The sequence below is a fragment of the Helianthus annuus genome, chromosome 6, assembly GCF_002127325.2.
Source record: "Helianthus annuus cultivar XRQ/B chromosome 6, HanXRQr2.0-SUNRISE, whole genome shotgun sequence".
NCBI classification, from domain to species: Eukaryota; Viridiplantae; Streptophyta; class Magnoliopsida; order Asterales; family Asteraceae; genus Helianthus; species Helianthus annuus.
Window position 1 is genome coordinate 73,453,008 of NC_035438.2, and position 22,498 is coordinate 73,475,505.

Consider the following 22,498-nt stretch of genomic DNA (forward strand, 5'->3'; position numbering starts at 1 on the left):
CCTATTGCGACCATTTCCCGATCAAACATGCGATTGAAAAACACCCGTCGCAATTTCTCTATTGCCTCTGAGTTGCGACTGCTGTTATCATTTGCGACTATAAAAGTGGTCGCAAATTTTGCGACTGTTACTGGTTTTGTGCGACTTTGGTTGCGACAGTCTTGTTGTGATCGTTTTGCGACTGCTTGCCTTTTAAAATTTGCAATCATTTTCCGACCGCTTGCCTTAAGAAAATTTGTGACCGTCTTTCGCAGTCGCAAAATGCTTTTTTTCCTTTTAGCCATTTTTTAACCTGCATATAATGTCATTTTTTAAATTTACACATCATCAAATTTTCACAATTATATAAAACATTCCACTTAAAACATCAAATACCAAAGTTATTATATCAAAATACATGTTAAAACAAATTATTTATAACCTACATTATACGTTTTGAAACCTAGCTTTTAGCATCACTTCAATGTTTGCCATTATTAGATTCATAGCCTCTTTCTCCACGTTATCTTTCTCTTTTTCCACCACCAATCCCGCAATTATTCGTTCAACTTCTTTTTCTTTCTTTTTCTTTCACTATATCTTGGATAATCACGTTCAACCTTTCGATCTAATGACACCAATGCAAAGTGAAATATTAATGGCCGGCATAATCATAATTTATTAAATTGATTAGCTGCTTATATTATGTATTAAAAAAAACTTTAGATACAACCTTATTTAACATGTTAAAGAAAACATTGTAACCATGTGCAGTACCAAACCAGTAATATAGATACAACCTTATTTAACCCTATCAATACATTTGTTATAATGAATTTATTTTTTTTCAGGATATATATCTTCAGTATTATGTTAAGTTAAAAAAAAAGAACTTTGTTATAATGAAATGATTTTTTCAGGTTGTGATTACCACTTTAAATGCACTATTCAACGACAAAGCATGAAGAAAGTCACACGGTTACCGGAAACCATAACATACTAATTTTTCAGGTTGTGAATGTTGATGCATAGGATGTCTGTTGACTACGTCTACAAGAAGTTCTAAGTCAAGATTGGTCAACAGGGGTTTAAACTATTAAATTTAAAAAGTTATGATGTAGGTCCGCTTTTATGGTCTTTAGTATAGAGGTCCGCTCATAGGTTCGTTAGTGGTCCGCTTTTGTGTCATAGTGAAACAGGTCCGCTAATATAACCTGTCATATTAGCGAACCAGCATGTCTATATAAAGCGTGTCATTGGAGCGGATCTGTAATGTGTATGTGTGTGCTTAGGAGCCGAAACTCTGTCAAAATTCATTCAGAAAGCTAATAAAAGCAGTGGAATTGAAAGGACAAGCTGTTGTTACATCATATATACTGATTCCGCCTTTATATATGATGATGAGCTACCTTGACTGACGTTTTAGGGTCAAACAACGGTCCAACAAGTGGTATCAGAGCTCAGGACGAGGAGTTCATACTACTACAGCTTACATCTGCAGAAATCTCTCTTTTCTACTCATTTTTTCTCACACTTTTTCGATTTTCAGTGGTTCCTACGATTGAAATTGTCTGAAATTTGAGTATAACGTGTAAAACACACTAATAACAAACCCTAGAAAGTTTTAGAGTGAAATTCGAACTAAAAATGGTCAAAATCGGTTAAAAACTGTGGTCCGCTTTTACAGACATCGCGAGTTTTTGGTCCGCTTTTGTGACACTTTCTGGTTCGCTGTTACGTACATTACTTGGTCCGCTTTTACGGACAATATCTGGTCCGCTTTTACGGACAATATTGGTCCGCTTTTACGACTTCAATCTGGTCCGCTTTTGTGTCCAGATTTTCAAAAATTTGAAATTTTTTTCTAAGTGTTGGTTGTTTTTGCAGGAATAGTCAAGATGGATGATATCTTCTTGAATCCTTTCAGCGACATGTATGCTTTCACAGGGAGTTCTGGAAACAATGACACCTCTTCAAGCAATGCAAACAAGAGTCCACCGAAAGAAAGAAAGAAGGAAGCTTGGGAGTCCGAAAGCGCATTTGGAACATTTAACAAACCTCCTAAGCTGATGGCTATAGAAGATTATAGCAGGTGGGCAACAAAGTTCGAAGACTGGTTGATGGCATTCGCTTTTCCCAGCTGGAAGAGTATGAAGAATGGTTATGCCGAGGGAAAGAAGAATGGTGAAGCATTGAGATCGGCTGAAGAGATTGAGAGTTTTGTGGCCGAGCAAAAGTGTGTGGCATTATTGTTTCAATCGGTGCGGGAAGACATCATTTCGCTGATAGATTACTCAAATGCTAAAGATTTGTGGGATAAACTCGGAAAGAAGTGTCTTGGAAGCAAAGAGATTGTAAAGAACAAACGAAAACTTCTTAGAAAAGAATTTAATTTTTTGGTTGTCTAAAGAATGAATCGGTGTGTAAAATGATAGAGAGGTTCGGTCATCTGAAACTAGAGTTAGCAAGACATGAAATCAAGTTTTCTGATGAAGAACTAGTTGACAAACTGTTCGATTCATTACCAGATGAGGTTGATTGGAGATATTATGCGCTTATGTTGAAGAACACTATTGCTCCTAAAGATTTGACTCCAGATTTGGTGATTGAGAGACTTGAAAGTCACGAGTTGGAACTGAAGAAAACTTATAAAGTCAATCATTCTTCTTCTCAGCAGAATTTGGATCTCTATTATCCAAAAAGCATGATGCCAAAAGCAACTTCTCCAAAGACTGCATTTTCAGCTGAGAATGTATCTTCAGCAAGCAAAGAAAGTCAAAGCAGTTTAAGTAGCGGAAGTCATAGTGGTTATCATAGTGGATCTACGTCTTCTGCAAATCGTTCTGATGCAAAGTTTTCTTGCAATATCGCGATAGATTTGAAGAACGCACAGAATTTTGATGAGGAGTCGGCTAAGCAACAGATGGTCTTTTTGGCATCTGTGCTAGAGTCTTATGAAGGGTTGGTAGCTGGTAAGATCGGGAACACAAATCTGACGAAAGAAGATTACGATCAGATAGACCCCGAAGAAATGGAGCTTATTGACATTCGTTGGGCAATGGCAAGTGCTGTTCGACGTGCTCAGCGTTTTATGGAAATTACCGGGAGAAAGACGATCGGTGGTCCGTCTACAAAGTTGGGGTTCGATAAATCCAAGGTGACGTGCTTTAAGTGTAAGCAGAAGGGTCACTTCAAGCGTGAATGTAGAAACGCGTACGCTGATGAGTCAGAGAATCCGTTTAGAGACGATTACTACAAAAAGGCAATCTACCATCAAAATAAATCTGAGCCGCCCAGATTGAAGCAGTCTGAAGATAACAGAGACAAATCAAGGGCTCTGGCTGTGATTTACGACGATGAGGGGTATGATTGGAGTAAAGAAGTTCTACCAGAGGAAGATGCGGTGGGTTACGCATTCATGGCAAGTAATGATGAACCCATTCCGTGGAAAGATGATCGTACTGAGGAACAGAAGTATAAATACCGAAAGATGATTGCTGAAAACAAGATTATCAGACTTTCTGGTATCTTTCTGGAAGCTAGAAGAGCAAATAGATGGGATCCAGATAGAGAGTGCTATCTTGATAGGTATGGCAACATCGCGATTGATGACAAAACGCTAGATATCGAAGCCATCATCAAGGAGTACAAAGAAGAAGATGAATACTGGCAGCACAAGTGGTGGGGAACGCCAACTGAGAAGATGATTGAAGAAGAAAAGGAGAAAGAGAGAAAGGAGAAAGAAGAGAAAGAGAAGAAAGAAAAAGAAGAATTTGAGAAAGCAAAGCAGTTTGATACGGGATTGATCGATACTACGCAGGATTTGACGTCTGAGAACCTGGGAAAGATGGCTGACAAAGTGCTAGCTGCGAAAGCACTTGAGGTAGACCCTAATTCTGTTACTGAGTCAAAGGGGCGGGTCAGTCAAATTGCGTCAACAAATGCGTCAGTTAACAAGGTCGACGGAAATGTTGACTGCAAAAATTGCACCAAACAATGCAATTTTTGTAGCACTGTCACGTATCTTAACAATGAGAAAATCAAGAATCTGACAACGAAAGTTAAAAATGTTGAGGATCAGATTCTAGGTCGTGACAAAACTATAAAAGCTTCAACTGAACGGATCAAAGAATTAACGGCTCAAATCGAACATGATAAAACTGAACGTGAGAAAATAAAATGTGAAAATGAAAAGTTAATTCTTGAAAACCGTCAAATTTCTGAAAAGTTTGAAAAATTGAAAAGCATTGTCAAAGATAGTGATGATCGAAATGGCAAAACGTTTAAAGAAAACGAACATCTGAGAGCTGTGGTGAGAATAAAAGAAGAATCAATTAACAATCAACTGGATGAAATTGCTAAATTGAAACTTAAAGTTCAAGAAGCTGAAATTGAAAATGAAAGAATTCAGTTGAAGTTAAACAGCTATAGCTCAGCAAGTTTTGTTTTGCAGCATATTGTTCCTAAACCTATAGGGAAAAACAAAGCTGGCGAGGATGTGTTTTCTGATGGAACGGGTGTAGGGTTTCACAAAGTTCCACCGCCAATCTTAGACAACTACACGAAAAAGCAGTCTAGTTTGGTGGAAATTGAGGAAGAAAGTGATGTTAAACTTCTTGAGAACATTGATGTCACGTTCACGTCTTCCAATGACGAGGGTGTCCAAATTGATGTGGTGAAAAGTGTGGTAGACAAAGTGCTTAAACCGGATTGTGACACTTCTGAGGAGGATGGGTGTTTCTTGGATAAATACATTCCGAAACAAAAGTCCAAGAACAACTTAGATGAAGAATCGAACCTTGTCATGTACAAGATGATGGGTTCGGATAAGTTGTTTTCGGATTCAGAGTTTCCGATCGAGAATGTTAACATGAATAAATTGACAAATGTTTTCAAACTTGTTGAAGTCGAGTTGTCAGCAGTGAACAATTTGAGTCGAAAGAAAGACATGGTTTACAACAAGAAAACTGGTTATCCACCGCGTTTTTACAATAACAACAGAAACAACTGGTTGGGTGGTTATCAGGGGGGTAAACCATATCAGAAAAGGAATGTTTCAAACAAGAGGTTTGCTAAGAAGAAAATGTTTGTAAACAGTTCAAGTTCACTTGCTGATGAAGAAAAAGAAATTTTTTCAAAATCGAACAAAGAATTTTTTGAGAAGAGAGCTTCACAGGCTCAGTCTGAAGGCACGAGTCGGGTAGCTGATACTCGTACTTGTTTTAGATGTGAACAGGTTGGTCATATTGCACGAAAGTGTACATATGTGAAGCCTAAGACTGAAGCTGTGAAGGCTCAACAAAAGAAGGTTGATGTGAAGGGTAAAGCACCGATGTATGTTGAGAAGAAAGTTGTTGAAAAGAAAAACATTAAAATCGACAACGTAAAAGTAAAAACTGAACCCGTAGAGAAGTCGGTAACTAAAAATGACAAATTTTACAAAAGGGTTGCAGTAACTCAACAGGTGTGGAAACCTAAAATTGAGACAAAAGTTGAGAAGAAAGTTTCAACTTCTGAGGAGAAAAAGGCTGAAGAGCCAATTACTGTTGATTATGATGCAAATTTTCCGCCTCTTAAGGCTGAAAATTTCAAAATTCAAATTGCGAGAGTCAAGGTTGCACCTAAGGCTGATGAGGCCTGGGTGGACTCAATGTTTGACTAAATAGTTTGAATTGCTGGAGCTTCCTGGTTCGCGAAGCATGAATCGGCATCTATCTTGAAGTTGTTTAAATGATGATTTGTTATGTGCAGGATCTTCCAAAACTTGTATCCAGGTGGATCATGGATAGTGGAGCATCGAGACATATGACAGGGAAGACCGCGCTGCTGTATGATGTGAATAACATTAACGATGGTTATGTGGGTTTTGCGGGTAATCAAGGAGGATGGATCATAGGTGAAGGAACGTTATCGAATGGCGTCATAACGTTTGAGAGAGTTAACTACATCGCTGAGCTGGAAAACAACCTGCTGAGTATCTCCCAGATCTGTGACAGGATGTATACTACTCATTTCACCGACAAAGAATGTTTGATCTTGAAACCGGGATTTGTGATACCTGAAGAGTGGATCATCATGAGGGCACCAAGAGTCAACGATCTGTACGTGTTGGACATGAGCGTCGCTACTACAACCACGGGTCAGGCTCATTGTTTTGTGTCTAGAGCAACGGAAAAAGAGTCAAGGTTATGGCACCGAAAGATGGGGCATATTCACCTGGAAGGGGAGTGCATAGGTTGTGTCACAGGAGTGCATAACGACTTGGTCACAGGAGTGCATGTCAAAGGTTTTCATCTGGAAGGGGAGTGCATAGGTTGTGTCAAAGGCAAACAGAAGAAAAAGTCACACCCTACAAAGCAAGTCAATTCAGTTTCAAGACCTTTGGAAAGACTTCACATGGATTTGTTTGGTCCAGTGAATGTCAAGAGTATAACAGGAGATTCCTACTGCTTGGTCGTGACTGATGATTATTCCAGATTTTCTTGGGTTATGTTTTTAAAATCCAAAGACGAAACGTTTGACAGCCTTGTAGCGTTGTTTAAAAGAATTGAGAATTTGTACCAGAGGCCGATCTGTAGAATTCGCAGTGATAATGGTACTGAGTTCAAAAATAGTAAGATGGAAGAATTTTGTGACGAAAGAGGTATACTGCATGAGTTTAGTGCTCCGTACACTCCGCAGCAGAATGGAGTTGCAGAACGCAAAAACCGGACGCTAATCGAAACAGCAAGAACGATGCTTGCAGACTCTAAGTTACCAATAAATTTCTGGGCTGAAGTTGTTTCTGCTGCATGCTATACTCTCAACAGAGTTCTTACTGTAAAGAAGTTCAACAAGACATGTTTTGAGCTACTCAATAAACGCAAACCGAATTTGAAGTATCTAGAACCGTTTGGGTCACCCTGTACGGTGATAGAGCCTAAAGGAAAGTTTGGTCCGAAGAGCGTTGAGGGAATCTTGTGGGTTATTCAAGTCCTTTGCGACGTGTCTTTATTCCAAGCGAGAAGCAGATTATTGAGGCAGCAAATGTTGAATGTCAGGGGTACACTATGCCGCCACAGAATCCTGGGGATTCATGGCGTTATCATTATGACAAACTTTGGGATTCGTTTGACATGAGAGAAGAATCAGAGGAAGAAGAAGATTTCTTTGATGAGCTGGATATTTTGCGAGAGTATGAGTCGCAGCTCAGGTTCCCAGCGGAGTATTCTAGAAGACCTCGGGAAACTTCAAATGACGATGAAGCAGGTCCTAGTAATGTTGGTGAACATGATGATGAAGTTGCTCCTGGTAATCAGTCGGAGGTGAATGATGATCAAGAAGCTGAAAATATGCCAGTTTTTTACCATGGTGATTCAGACCTTGAGGGGGAGCAAATCCAGTTGTCAAGTCAAACAAACCAAGTTGGTGAACAAGATGCAGAGCAGAATGTTACTAATCTGGAGGGTAATGTAGAAGTTCCAAGCGAAGTGATGCTGCGAACTCTTTCTTATCATCCAGAGGAGTTGATCATAGGAGAATTGCAATCGGGCGTTCGCACGAGACGTCAAATTGACCAGGGCTTAACATGTTTTTATTCTACAGTAGCACCTTTACAAACTGAATTTTCATTAAGTTGTTTTATCTCGTAGGTCGAACCGAGAACTTACAAAGAGGCGCTTACTGAAGACACTTGGGTCATAGCGATGCAAGAAGAGTTAAGTCAGTTTGAAAAGTTGGGAGTGTGGAAGTTAGTTGATTTGCCGGATGGTCAAAGGAAAATCAATACAAAATGGGTTTTCAAATGTAAGAGGGACGATAGAGGAGTGGTTGTAACGAACAAAGCTCGACTCGTTGTTCAGGGCTTTAGTCAACAGGAGGGAATTGATTTTACCGAAGTCTATGCTCCTGTCGCACGACTAGAGGCTATCAGATTTTTCCTAGCATTTGCGTCTTGGAAGAATTTCAAAGTATATCAGTTAGATGTTAAATCAGCGTTTCTTTATGGGAAGGTCAAAGAGGAGGTTTATGTTGGTCAGCCGCCGGGCTTTACTGACCCAATCCACAAGAACAAAGTTTATCTGCTGGACAAAGCGTTGTATGGTCTACATCAGGCGCCGAGAGCCTAGTACGAGACTTTGTCTCAACACCTACTCGTTAACCAGATCATACGTGGAAAAGTGGATGCCACTCTCTTCACTAAAGTCGTTGATAGTCATCTTCTGATAGTACAAATTTATGTGGACGATATAATTTTTGGGTCAACGAATGAGAAATTGTGCAAAGATTTCGAACAGGTGATGAAGCAGAAATTCGAAATGTCATCAATGGGGGAGATGAAATTCTTTCTGGGTCTACAAGTTGAACAACTTCCTGAGGGAATTTTCATTCATCAAAGGAAGTACGTGCATGATATTCTAGAGAAATTTGGAATGTCAAGTTCTACTCCAGCTGCTACCCCACTTGCGACTAATCATGGGATTCACCCAGATCTCACCGGAGACAGGGCTGATGAAACGTTCTATCGTTCCATGATAGGTTCTTTGATGTATCTTGTATCAACCCTCACCCGAAACTATAAATTATTATTTTATTTAACCTATAGGAAACCCTAATTGAGACACCCAAGTAATTTGGCATAAACCCTAAAATTTTTAGAACAATCGGAATCAGGATCAGGGCCCCTAAAACTCAGGGGGGTAAAACCCTAGCAAACGATTATCTAAATAACTCGCTGTAAAATTTGAATTTATCGAAACTGTCGACTCAGCAAGGCTAGTTGGACACGTACCTACCCTACCCTAAAAATGACATCCCAGGCGATACGCGGGAGATTCCACGAATTCTTCCGCGACACGCGGGAGATGCAAATTTTCAGTATAAATAGAGGGCCTTGGGACTTGAATTCTATCTTTGGAACGACGTAAAAACTCGCTGTGTACATCGAGTTATGGCAGAAACAATACAACAAACACACACGATTCACGAAATGCTGCCGCAATCAGGGTAATAACTCGATCGCTATTACGATTCATTTTCCGAGATCAATATATCCAATGGATGTTTAAGTGCCGCCCACATAGGGTTATACTTTGTCGTTCGTCGTTAATTCGATGGATGTTTAAGTATCGTACTTTGTCGTTCGTCGTTAAATCGATGGATGTTTAAGTATCGCACTTTGTCGTTCGTTGTGAGAATTTGATCTCGTGAGTTATCGTAATTGTTGTATTAAGTTACCTACCTAGTTCGTATGCACTAGGTTACAAGGCTAAATCAATAGGCTAAGCTCTGCATGTATAAATCTGCAATATATCAAGGCTTATCTGTAGATTAAACTTTGCCCGTATGAATCTGCATGCTTATAATGTGAGTCATTCCCCTTTTATAAACTCTTTTCTCACAGTTTGTGAGTCATTCTCTTTTTATCAACTATTTTACAATACTCCAAATCATTTTTCAAAGTTATAATTACAGTGATTAAGTTTATGTAATCACCAAATTACAGCCGGTATGTGGGGTATTGTGCACAATATTATTATTATTATTGTTTCCTTCACATTAGGTGGGCGAGCCTAAAGTGATATACGTCACTCATTGGGACAGCCAATGGTGATATGACCACAGTCACAGAGCTGGTCTGTGACAAATACCTATTCTTGAAAGTTGGTTGATAATAAACATATGTAAAAACCCTTAATACAGTAAATTATAACAAATGTGTCGTTTTCAGTAAAATGAATGATTCACTCAGTATTTCTCGCTGACAAAACCTTTTTAAAACGCGTTTCAGGTAATTACAAGTAGATTGGAGTAAGGAGTGGATCCGACACTGAAAGACTTCAAGAAGTGGCTTATTTTATTTATTTAAATCAAATTAAGAAATATTGTTTTTTATTAAAAACTACCTTTGTAAAACATGGAATTTATTCCATCTATTTAAATAAAATCCGGTGTTTCTAAACTCTGATATTTTCCTAACTCACGGTCCTGATGAAATTTCCGCTGCAATGTTTTTCAAAATAATCACCGGTACCACTGGACTGCTCACGGCTCCCGATTCCGGCCAGGGTGGATCGGGGGTCGTGACAGAAGGTGGTATCAGAGCTAAGCCACTGCTTTAAGCCTATAAGTGTTGTGATAATGATACTTAAGCTTAAATAAAAGAGTTAGGAGATTGCTATTAACGGGTAGCACATCTGATAACATTTAGACTTAAACATAAGAAAAGATGCCTTAGTATAAGCTAAGCCACTTGTTTACGCAATTAGGTGTTATAATAATACCTAAGTTTAAACGGAAAATTTGAAGCTTAATATTATCTGATAGCACTCCGGATGATATTTAGACTTGAATTTAAGAATTTTGCCTTAAATAAACTTTAAAGGTAAATTACTTATATAAGTACAATGTAATGGATATTGGTATTCCATAAAAATGACAATTAGCAGGCAATAGCACGTAATTGCTTCTTGCTTATTGATATTATTTGGTCGGGAATAAGATATGTTAGGGAAATACAAATTTTCTTGATTCTGGATAAAAGCCCTAATGAAAGAGGCACTTTTAAAAATCTTGAAAAGATACTATTTATGGGAAATAGAAAATTTTCTCCGGCAAAACTAGGTATAGAGTAGCAGACCCTCCAGTTTGTCCGGATATACTGAGATTACCTCTCCGGCGCGAACCGGGTAAGACGGGGTATATAATATGTCAAACAAGTGACAAGATTTCCCTAAAATAGCATTATGACCAGATATTTGATTGATTTTTAGAAATATGACTTTGTTAATACGTTGACCTCATAAATGGTATGTTTATTTCAGCATGTGAAATATGTGATTATATAGATAGGTATATCTATAAGGAAATCCAAAAACCATAAGGATTGACAATTTGAAATAAAGCACTAGCATCTGTGTCTAGATTTCTTTATCAGGAATACCTTTCCGATATCAAACATTATTCCGTTTGGTCAATTGTCCCGTAGCTCGTTTGACAATGGAAACCCATTAAGTTGGGACATCATTAAGAGTAAAAGAAATTCTAAAAGAATTACCATATACGATTTACGCAAATAAAGTTGTGCTAATGCACAAGAAAGCACATGAAACTTATTAAATTATATGTCCACAAACGTCGAAGTTTATCACACACGACTTCCAAGGCAAGACCTATGGAAATTATAAATTGGGCACTATGACATCAATACTATTTCCGCCAGTAGAAAAACGACTAATTAGAAAGAAACACTCTTGCCACACGATTCTACAAACGACACAAATCTCGCTAAGGTACGTTGTAACGAGATTTCACAAACATCGGTGCACAGTTTAACCATCATCACACTGCAAAAAGGAATCACATACCTTTGTAAATTCTCTATTTTTTTTATTTTCGACATTCCATAATAACGTCACACTAGTTATCACACGAAATTTCAAGTAAAGTTTTTATATTATTGAAATTCTGACTTCTGACTATAGTAAGTTAACTCTCGTGTTTTTACTCCTTCTAATAGGCATCATACCATGAGGATTTCTTTCATAGTAGCTAATTTTTACACTTCTTGGTAAATCCACACGTTCATTGTACTTATGGTTCATTCAAATTAGGAAGACCATAGGAGGACATTATACCAATTGTTGTCCAAAAGTTCAAATATCATTTTGCTATAATTGATCTTTGCATAGTAAAAAGCAATGACTCTTTAATATCAAATCAATTTCTTGAAAAACTCGATTTTCCATGGTTTCTGTTGTAATGATGTCCGAACTTCCTTATTACAACTCGTTTTGTTCAAACCCAGTTAAATTGTTCGCAATTTGTATTCAATTCCAGGTCCCATATGATATTTTAAGCCATCATATTCAAATCCAAAATAATCCCAATAAGCACTTTGATTCTCTTGAATTATAACATGTTTTTGGCCTTCAACTTCACTAAAATGTTTCTTTGATCACGATCACCTTCTGGTGACATTTCCACAAAATCTGAAGATTTCGCTAATCTTGAATTTAATTATTTATTTATTTAAAATTATTTATATTAAATTTGCCTTATTAATTTATTCTATATAAGCAATCTTAAAACAATCATATACTCAGATAATGATACACAAATTCACCTCCTATTCCGATTTAAGTTTATGATAATATATCAGTATTTTAAATACTCTGGTTATTGTCAGGAGCAGATATTGAGTAGCCTAGCCTTAGTTAGGCATGGACTGATCACCTATGCTTAAACAAGGCAGCACTAATCAATATCCAACCATAATAATAACCATTTAATGTATATAAATTAAGTTATTATACTTATTTATTCCAACAGTCAAAAAGAACATTGTGAGCATTTGCATGCACTCTTAACTTTGTTAAGAAAAGAGAAGTTGTACGCCAAATTCTCGAAGTATGAATTCTGGCTACAGGAAGTGCAATTCTTAGGTCATCTTGAAAATCACGAAGGTATCCATGTAAATCCTTCTAAAAATAGAAACAATTACTAAATAGAGGGTTCCGCAAACAGCCATAAAAGTTCGAAGTTTTCTAGGTTTAGCCGGATACTATAGACAATTTATTAAAGATTTTTCTAAGATAACTAAACCCTTAACTCAGCTAACCTGTAAAATAGTTAAGTTTGAGTGGACCTAGACAAGAAGAAGCTCTTAAGATATTAAATCAAAGGTTAACAAGTGCTTCAATTTTAGCATTGCCAGAAGGAACTGAAGATTTTGAAGTATATTGTGATGCTTCAAAATTAGGAGTAGAATGTGTGTTGATGCAACGCAAAAAGGTAATTGCATATGCCTCTAGGCACTAGAAAAAGCACGAGGAAAATTATACAACTCATGATTTAAAATTAGGAACTATAATTTTGCCCTCAAGATTTGGAGACATTATCTGTAGATACAGATCACAAAAAAAAAAAAAAAAAAAAAAAAAAAAAACTTAAGGTACGCATTTGGGCAAAAAGAACTAAACATGAGGCAAAGAAGATGAATGGAAATCCTAAATAAATACAACTGTGATATCCAGTATCACGAAGAAAAGCAAATGTAGTTGCAGATGCTTTAAGTCGTAAGTATCATGAAAAGCAAAACCGAGGCCATGCTCTTAGATTAGATCTACAGTTAGATTTAATGGAGCAACTAAAGAAAGTTCAAGAAACAGCAATCGAAGACGATGCTGAAGGAATAAAAGGACAAGCCAAAGAATTAAAACGAGGAAGTGATAGAAATTGGAGATTCCCTAAGAAAACAATTGGGTACCTAAGCAGGAAAAAGTAAGAAGTAAGATTCTAGAGGAATCCCATAGATCTAGATATACCATGTACCCAGGTAACAATAAGATGTACCAAGATTTAAGAAATAACTTTTGGTGGATAGGAATGAAAAATGGACATTGCCAGTCATATATCTAAATATCTTACTTGTTCACAAGTTAAGGCAGAGCACTAGAAACCTTCAGGATTACTCCAACAATTAGAAATGCCTATATGGAAATAGGAACTCTTAACAATGGATTTTGTTACTAAGTTACCCAAAACCAGAAAAGGTAATAATGCGATTTGAGTAATCATGGATCGATTTACCCAAATCAGCTCATCTTCTAACTATGAAAGAAACCTTTAGCATGGAAAGGTTAACCAAGTTGTACGTAGATGAAATAGTATCCTTACATGGAGTTCCACTCTCCATTGTATCGGACAGAGATTGTCGTTTCACTTCTCATTTCTGGACAAGTTTCCAAATAGCAATGAGAACACGACTAAATTTAAGTACAGCTTATCATCCCCAAACAGACAGACAAAGTGAAAGAACCATTCAAACCTTGGAAGACATGCTGCGAGCATGTGTGATAACCATTCAAGTAGGATAACCACTTCCCCTTAATTAAATTCTCCTATAACAATAATTATCATTCAAGTATCGAAAGTGTCCCATTCGAAGCACTGTACGGACGCAAGTGCAAAACTCCAGTTTGTTGAGCAGAAATAGGAGAAAGTTAATTATCAGATCCTAAAATTGTACAAGAAACCCCTAACAAAATAACTCAAATCAAGGAAAGACTAAAAACGGCTCGAGATCGCCAGAAAAGCTATGCGGACAATCACTGCAAGCCATTAAAGTTTCAAGTCGGAGACAAAGTACTTCTGAAAGTTTCTCCTTGGAAAGGAATAGTACGATTCGGTAAGAAAGGAAAACTGAGTCCAAAAGTACATAGGACCATTTCCAGTAATTCAACGCATAGGACCAGTTGCCTATCGTTTACAACTACCAGAAAAGTTAGCAGAAGTACATGACGTATTTCATGTCTCCAATCTCAAGAAATGTTTAATCTCTGGTAGTACCTCTTCAAGATATAGAGGTAAATGAAAAGTTAAACTTTGTTGAGAAACCCCTTCAGATGAAAGATCGAAGGATGAAATTTCTCAAACACAAACACCTAGTATTGGTCAAAGTCAAGTGGGATTCAAAGAAAGGACCAGAATACACTTAAGAACTGGAATCAGAAATGAAACAAAAAGATCCTCATCTATTTCAGTAAATCTCGAGGACGAGATTTTTCTTAAGGTGGGGAGGATGTAACAACCCTCACCCGAAACTATAAATTATTATTTTATTTAACCTATAGGAAACCCTAATTGAGACACCCAAGTAATTTGGCATAAATCCTAAAATTTTTAGAACAATTGAAATCAGGATCAGGGCCCCTAAAACTCAGGGGGGTAAAACCCTAGCTAACGATTATCTAAATAACTCGCTGTAAAATTTGAATTTATCGAAACTGTCGACTCAGCAAGGCTAGTTGGACACGTACCTATCCTACCCTAAAAATGACATCCCAGGCGATACGCGGGAGATTCCACGAATTCTTCCGCGACACGCGGGAGATGCAAATTTTCAGTATAAATAGAGGGCCTTGGGACTTGAATTCTGTCTTTGGAACGACGTAAAAACTCGCTGTGTACGTCGAGTTATGGCAGAAACAATACAACAAACACACACGATTCACGAAATGCTGCCGCAATCAGGGTAATAACTCGATCGCTATTACGATTCATTTTCCGAGATCAATATATCCAATGGATGTTTAAGTGCCGCCCACATAGGGTTATACTTTGTCGTTCGTCGTTAATTCGATGGATGTTTAAGTATCGTACTTTGTTGTTCGTCGTTAAATCGATGGATGTTTAGGTATCGCACTTTGTCGTTCGTTGTGAGAATTTGATCTCGTGAGTTATCGTAATTGTTGTATTAAGTTACCTACCTAGTTCGTATGCACTAGGTTACAAGGCTAAATCAATAGGCTAAGCTCTGCATGTATAAATCTGCAATATATCAAGGCTTATGTGTAGATTAAACTTTGCCCGTATGAATCTGCATGCTTATAATGTGAGTCATTCCCCTTTTATAAACTCTTTTCTCACAGTTTGTGAGTCATTCTCTTTTTATCAACTATTTTACAATACTCCAAATCATTTTTCAAAGTTATAATTACAGTGATTAAGTTTATGTAATCACCAAATTACAGCCGGTATGTGGGGTATTGTGCACAATATTATTATTATTATTGTTTCCTTCACATTAGGTGGGCGAGCCTAAAGTGATATACGTCACTCTGTGGGACAACCAATGGTGATATGACCACAGTCACAGAGCTGGTATGTGACAAATACCTATTCTTGAAAGTTGGTTGATAATAAACATATGTAAAAACCCTTAATACTGTAAATTATAACAAATGTGTCGTTTTCAGTAAAATGAATGATTCACTCAGTATTTCCCGCTGACAAAACCTTTTTAAAACGCGTTTCAGGTAATTACAAGTAGATTGGAGTAAGGAGTGGATCCGACACTGAAAGACTTCAAGAAGTGGCTTATTTTATTTATTTAAATCAAATTAAGAAATATTGTTTTTATTAAAAGCTACCTTTGTAAAACATGGAATTTATTCCATCTATTTAAATAAAATCCGGTGTTTCTAAACTCTGATATTTTCCTAACTCACGGTCCTAATAAAATTTCCGCTGCAATGTTTTTCAAAATAATCACTGGTACCACTGGACTGCTCACGGCTCCCGATTCCGGCCAGGGTGGATCGGGGGTCGTGACATATCTGACTGCTTCACGTCCTGACATCATGTACCCAACGTGCCTCGCAGCAAGATTTCACTCTAACCCGAGAGCATCGCACATGATTATTGTCAAGAGGATATTACGTTACCTGTATGGTATCCTAGAAAAGGCGACTTTACGCTCGAAGGGAATTAGGATTTCGGATGCTGCAAAGTCAACGCGAAATCAACAACTGTAGGATGCCAGTTCTTTGGACCGAGATTGGTTACCTGGCAGTGTAAGAAACAAACATCTGTGGCGCTATCGACATGTGAAGCGGAGTATGTTTCTGCCAGCAGTTGCTGCTCTCAGATCCTGTGGATACAGCAACAGATGCGCGACTACGGTTTGCAGTTTCTTAACACACCTCTGTTTGTTGATAATGAGGCCGCAATTAATATAACTAAAAATCCAGTACATCACGCTAAAACTAAACATATCGAAATTCGTCATCACTTTATTCGCGATTGCTTCGAGAATAAGTTGATACGAATTGAGAAAATCCACACTGACGAACAAAAAGCTGATTTGCATACCAAAGCTTTTGATAAAAATCGGTTTCAATATTTGTTAAAACTTAATGGTATGAAATTGCTTTCGGTGTCGGATGGGGTTGTGAGCGTTGATGAGAGTACTGTTGCGGATGAAGACGAGAAACAATCTGCGATGGCTTGTCGGTTTTTTACGTGTTTTGGTATTTAGGGGGAGATAGATAGTTGTACATAGTTTATTTTCAGAAAAATACAAAAACAGTAAAAAATGCAAAAATCCAAAAACATGATAAAATTGAAAAAGAGCTTGTGTATATAGGGAAAATGATTGTACATCGGCTAGACAATTACAGTATGCTAAAGATTTGGAATGACAAAATGAGTTAAACAGTTTCACTAACGATGTGTCGATAGGTTTTCGCACATTTAGTAAATTTATTCGGGATATAAACCTAAAATTTCAAACTTGTGAAATTCGTGGGGAACACTACTTGGATATATAGGTAACCCCTGAAATCTCGTTTGAAAGATCTCGTATTCTGATATACTAGGTGTTTATACTTTATGATGTCTGGGGTATTATTCCGGGACTTTTGCTGAACGGTAGTTCTGACCTAGTCCTTGGCTAATACATTATCCAAAATGCTTGAAATATAGCATAAAACCCTCAGCTGATTAGACAATAAAATTGATAATCATCTGTTGTAGCTGAAAAGATCCTCTAAAGGGGACATACTGCAAAGTCGAAACTGATATCTCTCTGCTGAATAGAAGTTCTGACCTGAGATCCCTCAGTTTTCGCATTTAAACCCTAATTTATGTACAAACATCATTGTAGTATTCTTGCCTGTAAGACTGAATATTGGGATTCTAGATACGGGAGTATATTCAAGAGGTGGGACACATGAATTGATCTAAGTTCTTAAAACATTTAAACGGTATCCTGAATAGATTGAAGTTTGTGTGAGAATTTAAGATGGATCAGTATATCGACAATCGAGGTGAATTGTTTAAATCCGTGTATGTAATGTAGCTTAACGGTACTTGTAATCTGTCTGAAAAGCTGATATGATTCCCTGACACGCTCACCAAAAATAAACTTGTAAATAGTTTACTTTCTACAATTTAAGTTTTTAGTATTTCATTTCTTAGTTTAGATCACATTAAAAAATCAAAAAGATTTTATTTCTGCTTTATTTTAGACAAACCAGAGTGGAAAGTTGATTGTCGGATTCTAGAAAGATGAAGCAGATGCAGGAGATTCTGAGCTGAAGAATGAGGAGAGTTTATATTGTTGGAAGTTTGATTGTTTTTTTTTTTCAAAGTCACAAACAAGTTCATTAAGTTGATACTTGTTATTTTCAGAAAAAGTTGAAAATAATTTTACTAAATCAGTTTGATTCGTCAAAAGATCAACCAGGATCATTAAATTGAACTTGGTAGATTAATCAGGTGTTCAGGGTCATTAACTTGAACTTGAAAACTTGAGTGGATTTCTTAGAGCTGATTGAATTTGTTTTTATTGTTTAGAAAAGATAGATTGTAATGTTATTGGTTGAGTAACAGGTTTAGAGACTTCATTATTCCCACGGAGGCAAATTGTCAAATCTTGAACCAGATATCTTAAATTCCAGCATATTGAGAGGGGGAGTCTGTGAAAGGGGGAGTCTGGATCAACAGCTAATGGGAAGCTTGAAGTTAGAGCTAGGAGACAATCCTGGAACTCGTGAAGAATGTTTATGAAGAGAAGACAGAGTTGGTGAAAAGATCAAGTCTAAAGACTACGGATATGAAAACTGATAAAGACTACATCAACATCCAAGGGGGAGTCTGTTGATGCATAGGTTGTCTGTTGACTACGTCTACAAGAAGTTCTAAGTTAAGATTGGTCAACAGGGGTTTAAACAGTTAAATTTAGAAAGTTATGATGTAGGTCCGCTTTTATGGTCTTTAGTATAGAGGTCCGCTCATAGGTTCGTTAGTGGTCCGCTTTTGTGTCATAGTGAAACAGGTCCGCTAATATGACCTGTCATATTAGCGAACCAGCATGTCTATATAAAGCGTGTCATTGGAGCGGATCTGTAATGTGTATGTGTGTGCTTAGGAGCCAAAACTCTGTCAAAATTCATTCAGAAAGCTAATAAAAGCAGTGTAATTGAAAGGACAAGTTGTTGTTACATCATATATACTGATTCCGCCTTTATATATGATGATGAGCTACCTTGACTGACGTTTTAGGGTCAAACAACGGTCCAACAGTGAAGAAACTTACCCAACTCCCATGTGCCCTATTGTTTACTTCTCAGTGTATATTTTATCACTAGAGAGAAACTGACAAAGCAAATCAGCTACATTTCCGTCCCCCTATGGTCTGTCAAACTATTCCCTCGTTTGCATTGAGTAAAAACATGTATAATTTCTTTCATGCCACGTTGAGAATCGTAGTTTTTGACAAGGCACAGGGAGAAAAGTGTAACTTTCAAAGAAATACGCAAAAAAAAGTCACATGGGGGGATGGGTAGAACAGGTCAAGGATTAAAATATTACGAAATAATATTATTTTGCAATCATAGTTGTTACTAATTATTTGTAAAAAAGGTTAAAGAAGGTGTACCTCTAGCAACACCGCCACTAGCTCCGTCACGGAATGTGGCATGATAGATGGCTCTTCTAGCCAATTCAGCAGCTTCATCAATCGTCAGATCATATTTGTACCTACCAAAATTGGCAAAATTAAAACAAATATGAAACATGCAAATCAATCACGTAGTGCACAAAATACAAACTTCTGGTGACATCCATGTATTCAACTCTTTTTTTCACACCTAACAGCACATACAAATTAAAAAAGACAACAATACCATTGTTTCGAGCTTTTAAAAAGCAACGATTGAAACTACTTTTTAGGCCACCCAAGTATGTATATGCTTCTGTTTATACCAATTTCAGACAATGCCTAATGACGATTATGCCTTCAAAAATTTATTTGAAAAGACAAAGTATCCTTGATTTGACCCATCCAAAACAACTGATTCGTTTTAAAAAGGAACTAATGTTTTTGTATATGTATTTGGCCAGATTCTAAACAAACAAAACTGAGTACATACTTAGGTGGGCTCCACAAACATGTGTTTATTGTTCTGTGAAGAGAGGGAGAGGTAGGGTAGGGGATGCTCACCCGCTATCTAGTACACCATAAGCATATGGTGAACCAGACCCGACTGAGAACTTTGTTCCCTTCAAGCGTCCTCCTTTGTTGTCTACGTAATATAGACCCGGGCCCTACAAGATGTAAAATAAGTAGCAAACTTTAAAAGGAGCCTAAACATGCAAAACATGAAGATATGTGCCCAAACATTCAGATTTTGATGTTTGATTGTTGAACGAAAAGTACAAGATAATCAAGAAAGAACTTCACAAATTTTCGACTATTATAAAGTTATGGTATGCTGAAGTTTTTTAAAATTTTAACTTCTGAACATATAAAAAGATTACAAATTAAAAAAGATTTTATATCCCATTATGACCAAAAGAAGGTGAAAGGCCAAGAACAAGAATCAAAACTACCTTAATTTAACAAAAATAATAAGAAGAAAGGCGTCATGATATCATTATCTATGTGAGCAGAAATAAAAAATAGAACATGAAGAGAAAATCTTGACTAAAAAAATGACCATCTCCAGGATATAAAAATTAGATATAAAAATTAGATAGTGACGGTCTACTACTCTGCTGTGCATAAGTTATCCTTAAGAGCAATATGCTACTTCGAATGATGACAATTTATACTACATGTTGATTTAGAATCTAATAAAAATATTTGAAGTTGACACATGAAATCCAAGAAGTGGATTAGGCTAAATTCCATTCATATTCATTTATTAGACTAATACATAAATGAATCCTAATTTTCAACTTCAATAACTAATATACAATTATGGTAAGAACAACAATCAAAAGATCTGATTTGACATACCGATTCCCCGACTAGCTCCAGTAATCCATACAACCTATTCATTCAAAAAATCTCATCAAAAAATACTCAACAAAAGTAAAATGATGACATGTGATAAGTAACTGATTTAGAAACAAATCGAAGAGCATAAATCCTTGTTTTCATGTCAAATCTACTAACTTAATTCAGGTTTAAAACTGAAAAACTATTTAAACAAATCATAACTATTTCAATTCACAATCAGAAACTGCTACTTTTTTGGATTCAAAACCCTAGGATTAAGCAATTAACTCTTCTACTAATACAGAAACACATACCTTATCGTGAAAACTCTCTCGTTTCACTTTTCCTTTAGCCAGCAATGTGAAATCACCTATCAAAACATGAATACAACAACGAATAAAGCATCGTTCGTAAGTAGTTAACATAAACAAGTTCAGATTGCTGGTGATTACCGTCATTTGTGAGAAATTTGTATGAAATTGTGACAATCAGAGCAAGAATTACGGAAGAAGATATAATCGATAGCATTCTGAAACATACATACCTTGATTTTTGAACGAATCTGTATCAATCAGAGAGACAAAATCAACAAATCTATATCAACAAGAGAGACAAAATCAACGAATTAGAGTTATCGATTAAGTTCATCATGAATCAACAAATCAACAATTGAAAATCGTCTAACCAGAATCAGAATTTGTACCGTCGCTTAACTAGGATCAATGAAGTTTAAGCAGAATCGGCACCTTGTTAATCAAATCGTCTAACCAGAATCATGAGGGAGCGGTGAATCGTGCAGAATCGTGAGTAGAAAAACCCTAAATGTGAGCGGAGTAAATGTAAATGTGAGGCAGTTTAATTGGTTTTTTATGAGTAAGTTGTACTTTAGTCACTAAAGTTTGTCTCAAAATGTCATTTTGATCCAAATAGTTTTTTTATTGTAGTTGGGCAATGTGTTTAAAATGGAAATTTAGCTGAGAAACCTCAGGGACTAAAATGGCAATTTCCTTTTTTGTATATCTCTTGGATTTGTGACCGCTTTAGACAGTCGCAACTTTTTTTTTACTTTTCTCGTATTTGCGATCGCTTTAGACGGTCGCAACTTTTGCTATTTATATTTTTCTTGTATTTGTGATTGCTTTGGACGGTTGCAACTTTTACTTTTATATTTTTCTTGTATCTGCGACCGTTTTCCAACCACTATTAATCATATTTGCGACTGGATTAACGTTGTCACAAGATTTGCGACTGTTTTGCGACCGAATCTAGATTGGTCATTAATTTTGCGACTATTTTGGTTTTGGTGACAATCTGGTCGCTATTTTTGCGACCGTCTTATGTTGGTCGCAAAGTTTGATCGCAATTGCCTACTTTTCTAGTAGTGCTACATATATATATAGGATTCGGTTCAAATGAGAACCATACTCACTTGCGAGAACCATAAGAACTCTCATACACCAATTAGATGATGTCACATATACATGTTTTGTTTTGTTTTCTGGAAGGGTAAACTAGTCATTTTAATTTTCAATCTCTCTCCTCATGTCATACATCTCCCTATGTTTCTCTGTTTTCATGTTATACATCACCATATGTTTCTCTTTTTTCATGTCATATATCACCATATGTTTCTCTCTCCTCTTTTTTATTTTTCTTTATTTTTATAAATCTTCATACTTCATCTCTCTCTTTTTCTAATTTTCAAAGTTTGTAAATGATAACTTATGTATTTTACATAAGTTTGTAAATGTTTTCACGTACGGTGTCGAATGTAAAAAATCATGTTTGAAATTCTGAACATTTTTTTTTTAAATTTGAAATGCCGAACATTGTTTTTAATTCGTTTTTTGGGTTTTGTTAAAGTTTACGGTTTGTGTAAATGATAGCTTATGTATTTTTTTGTAGGTTTTTGTGGTGTTTTTATGAAGCTGCAAATGATACCTACGTAAGATAGGCACCGTTGCAGATCTCGGG

The 22,498-nt window shown here is 36.6% G+C and overlaps 1 long non-coding RNA gene across 1 annotated transcript; it reads right to left on the minus strand.

The window, feature by feature from the left end:
* Positions 1-324: 324 nt before the first annotated feature.
* Positions 325-21,353, minus strand: LOC118479925. Its single transcript, XR_004861561.1, has 7 exons — positions 21,228-21,353; positions 20,977-21,118; positions 20,839-20,894; positions 20,543-20,576; positions 19,745-19,848; positions 19,181-19,281; positions 325-607 (listed from the first exon to the last, which is right to left on the minus strand). It is a non-coding gene; the product is annotated as an uncharacterized LOC118479925 (long non-coding RNA).
* Between the last annotated feature and the right edge of the window lie 1,145 nt (positions 21,354-22,498).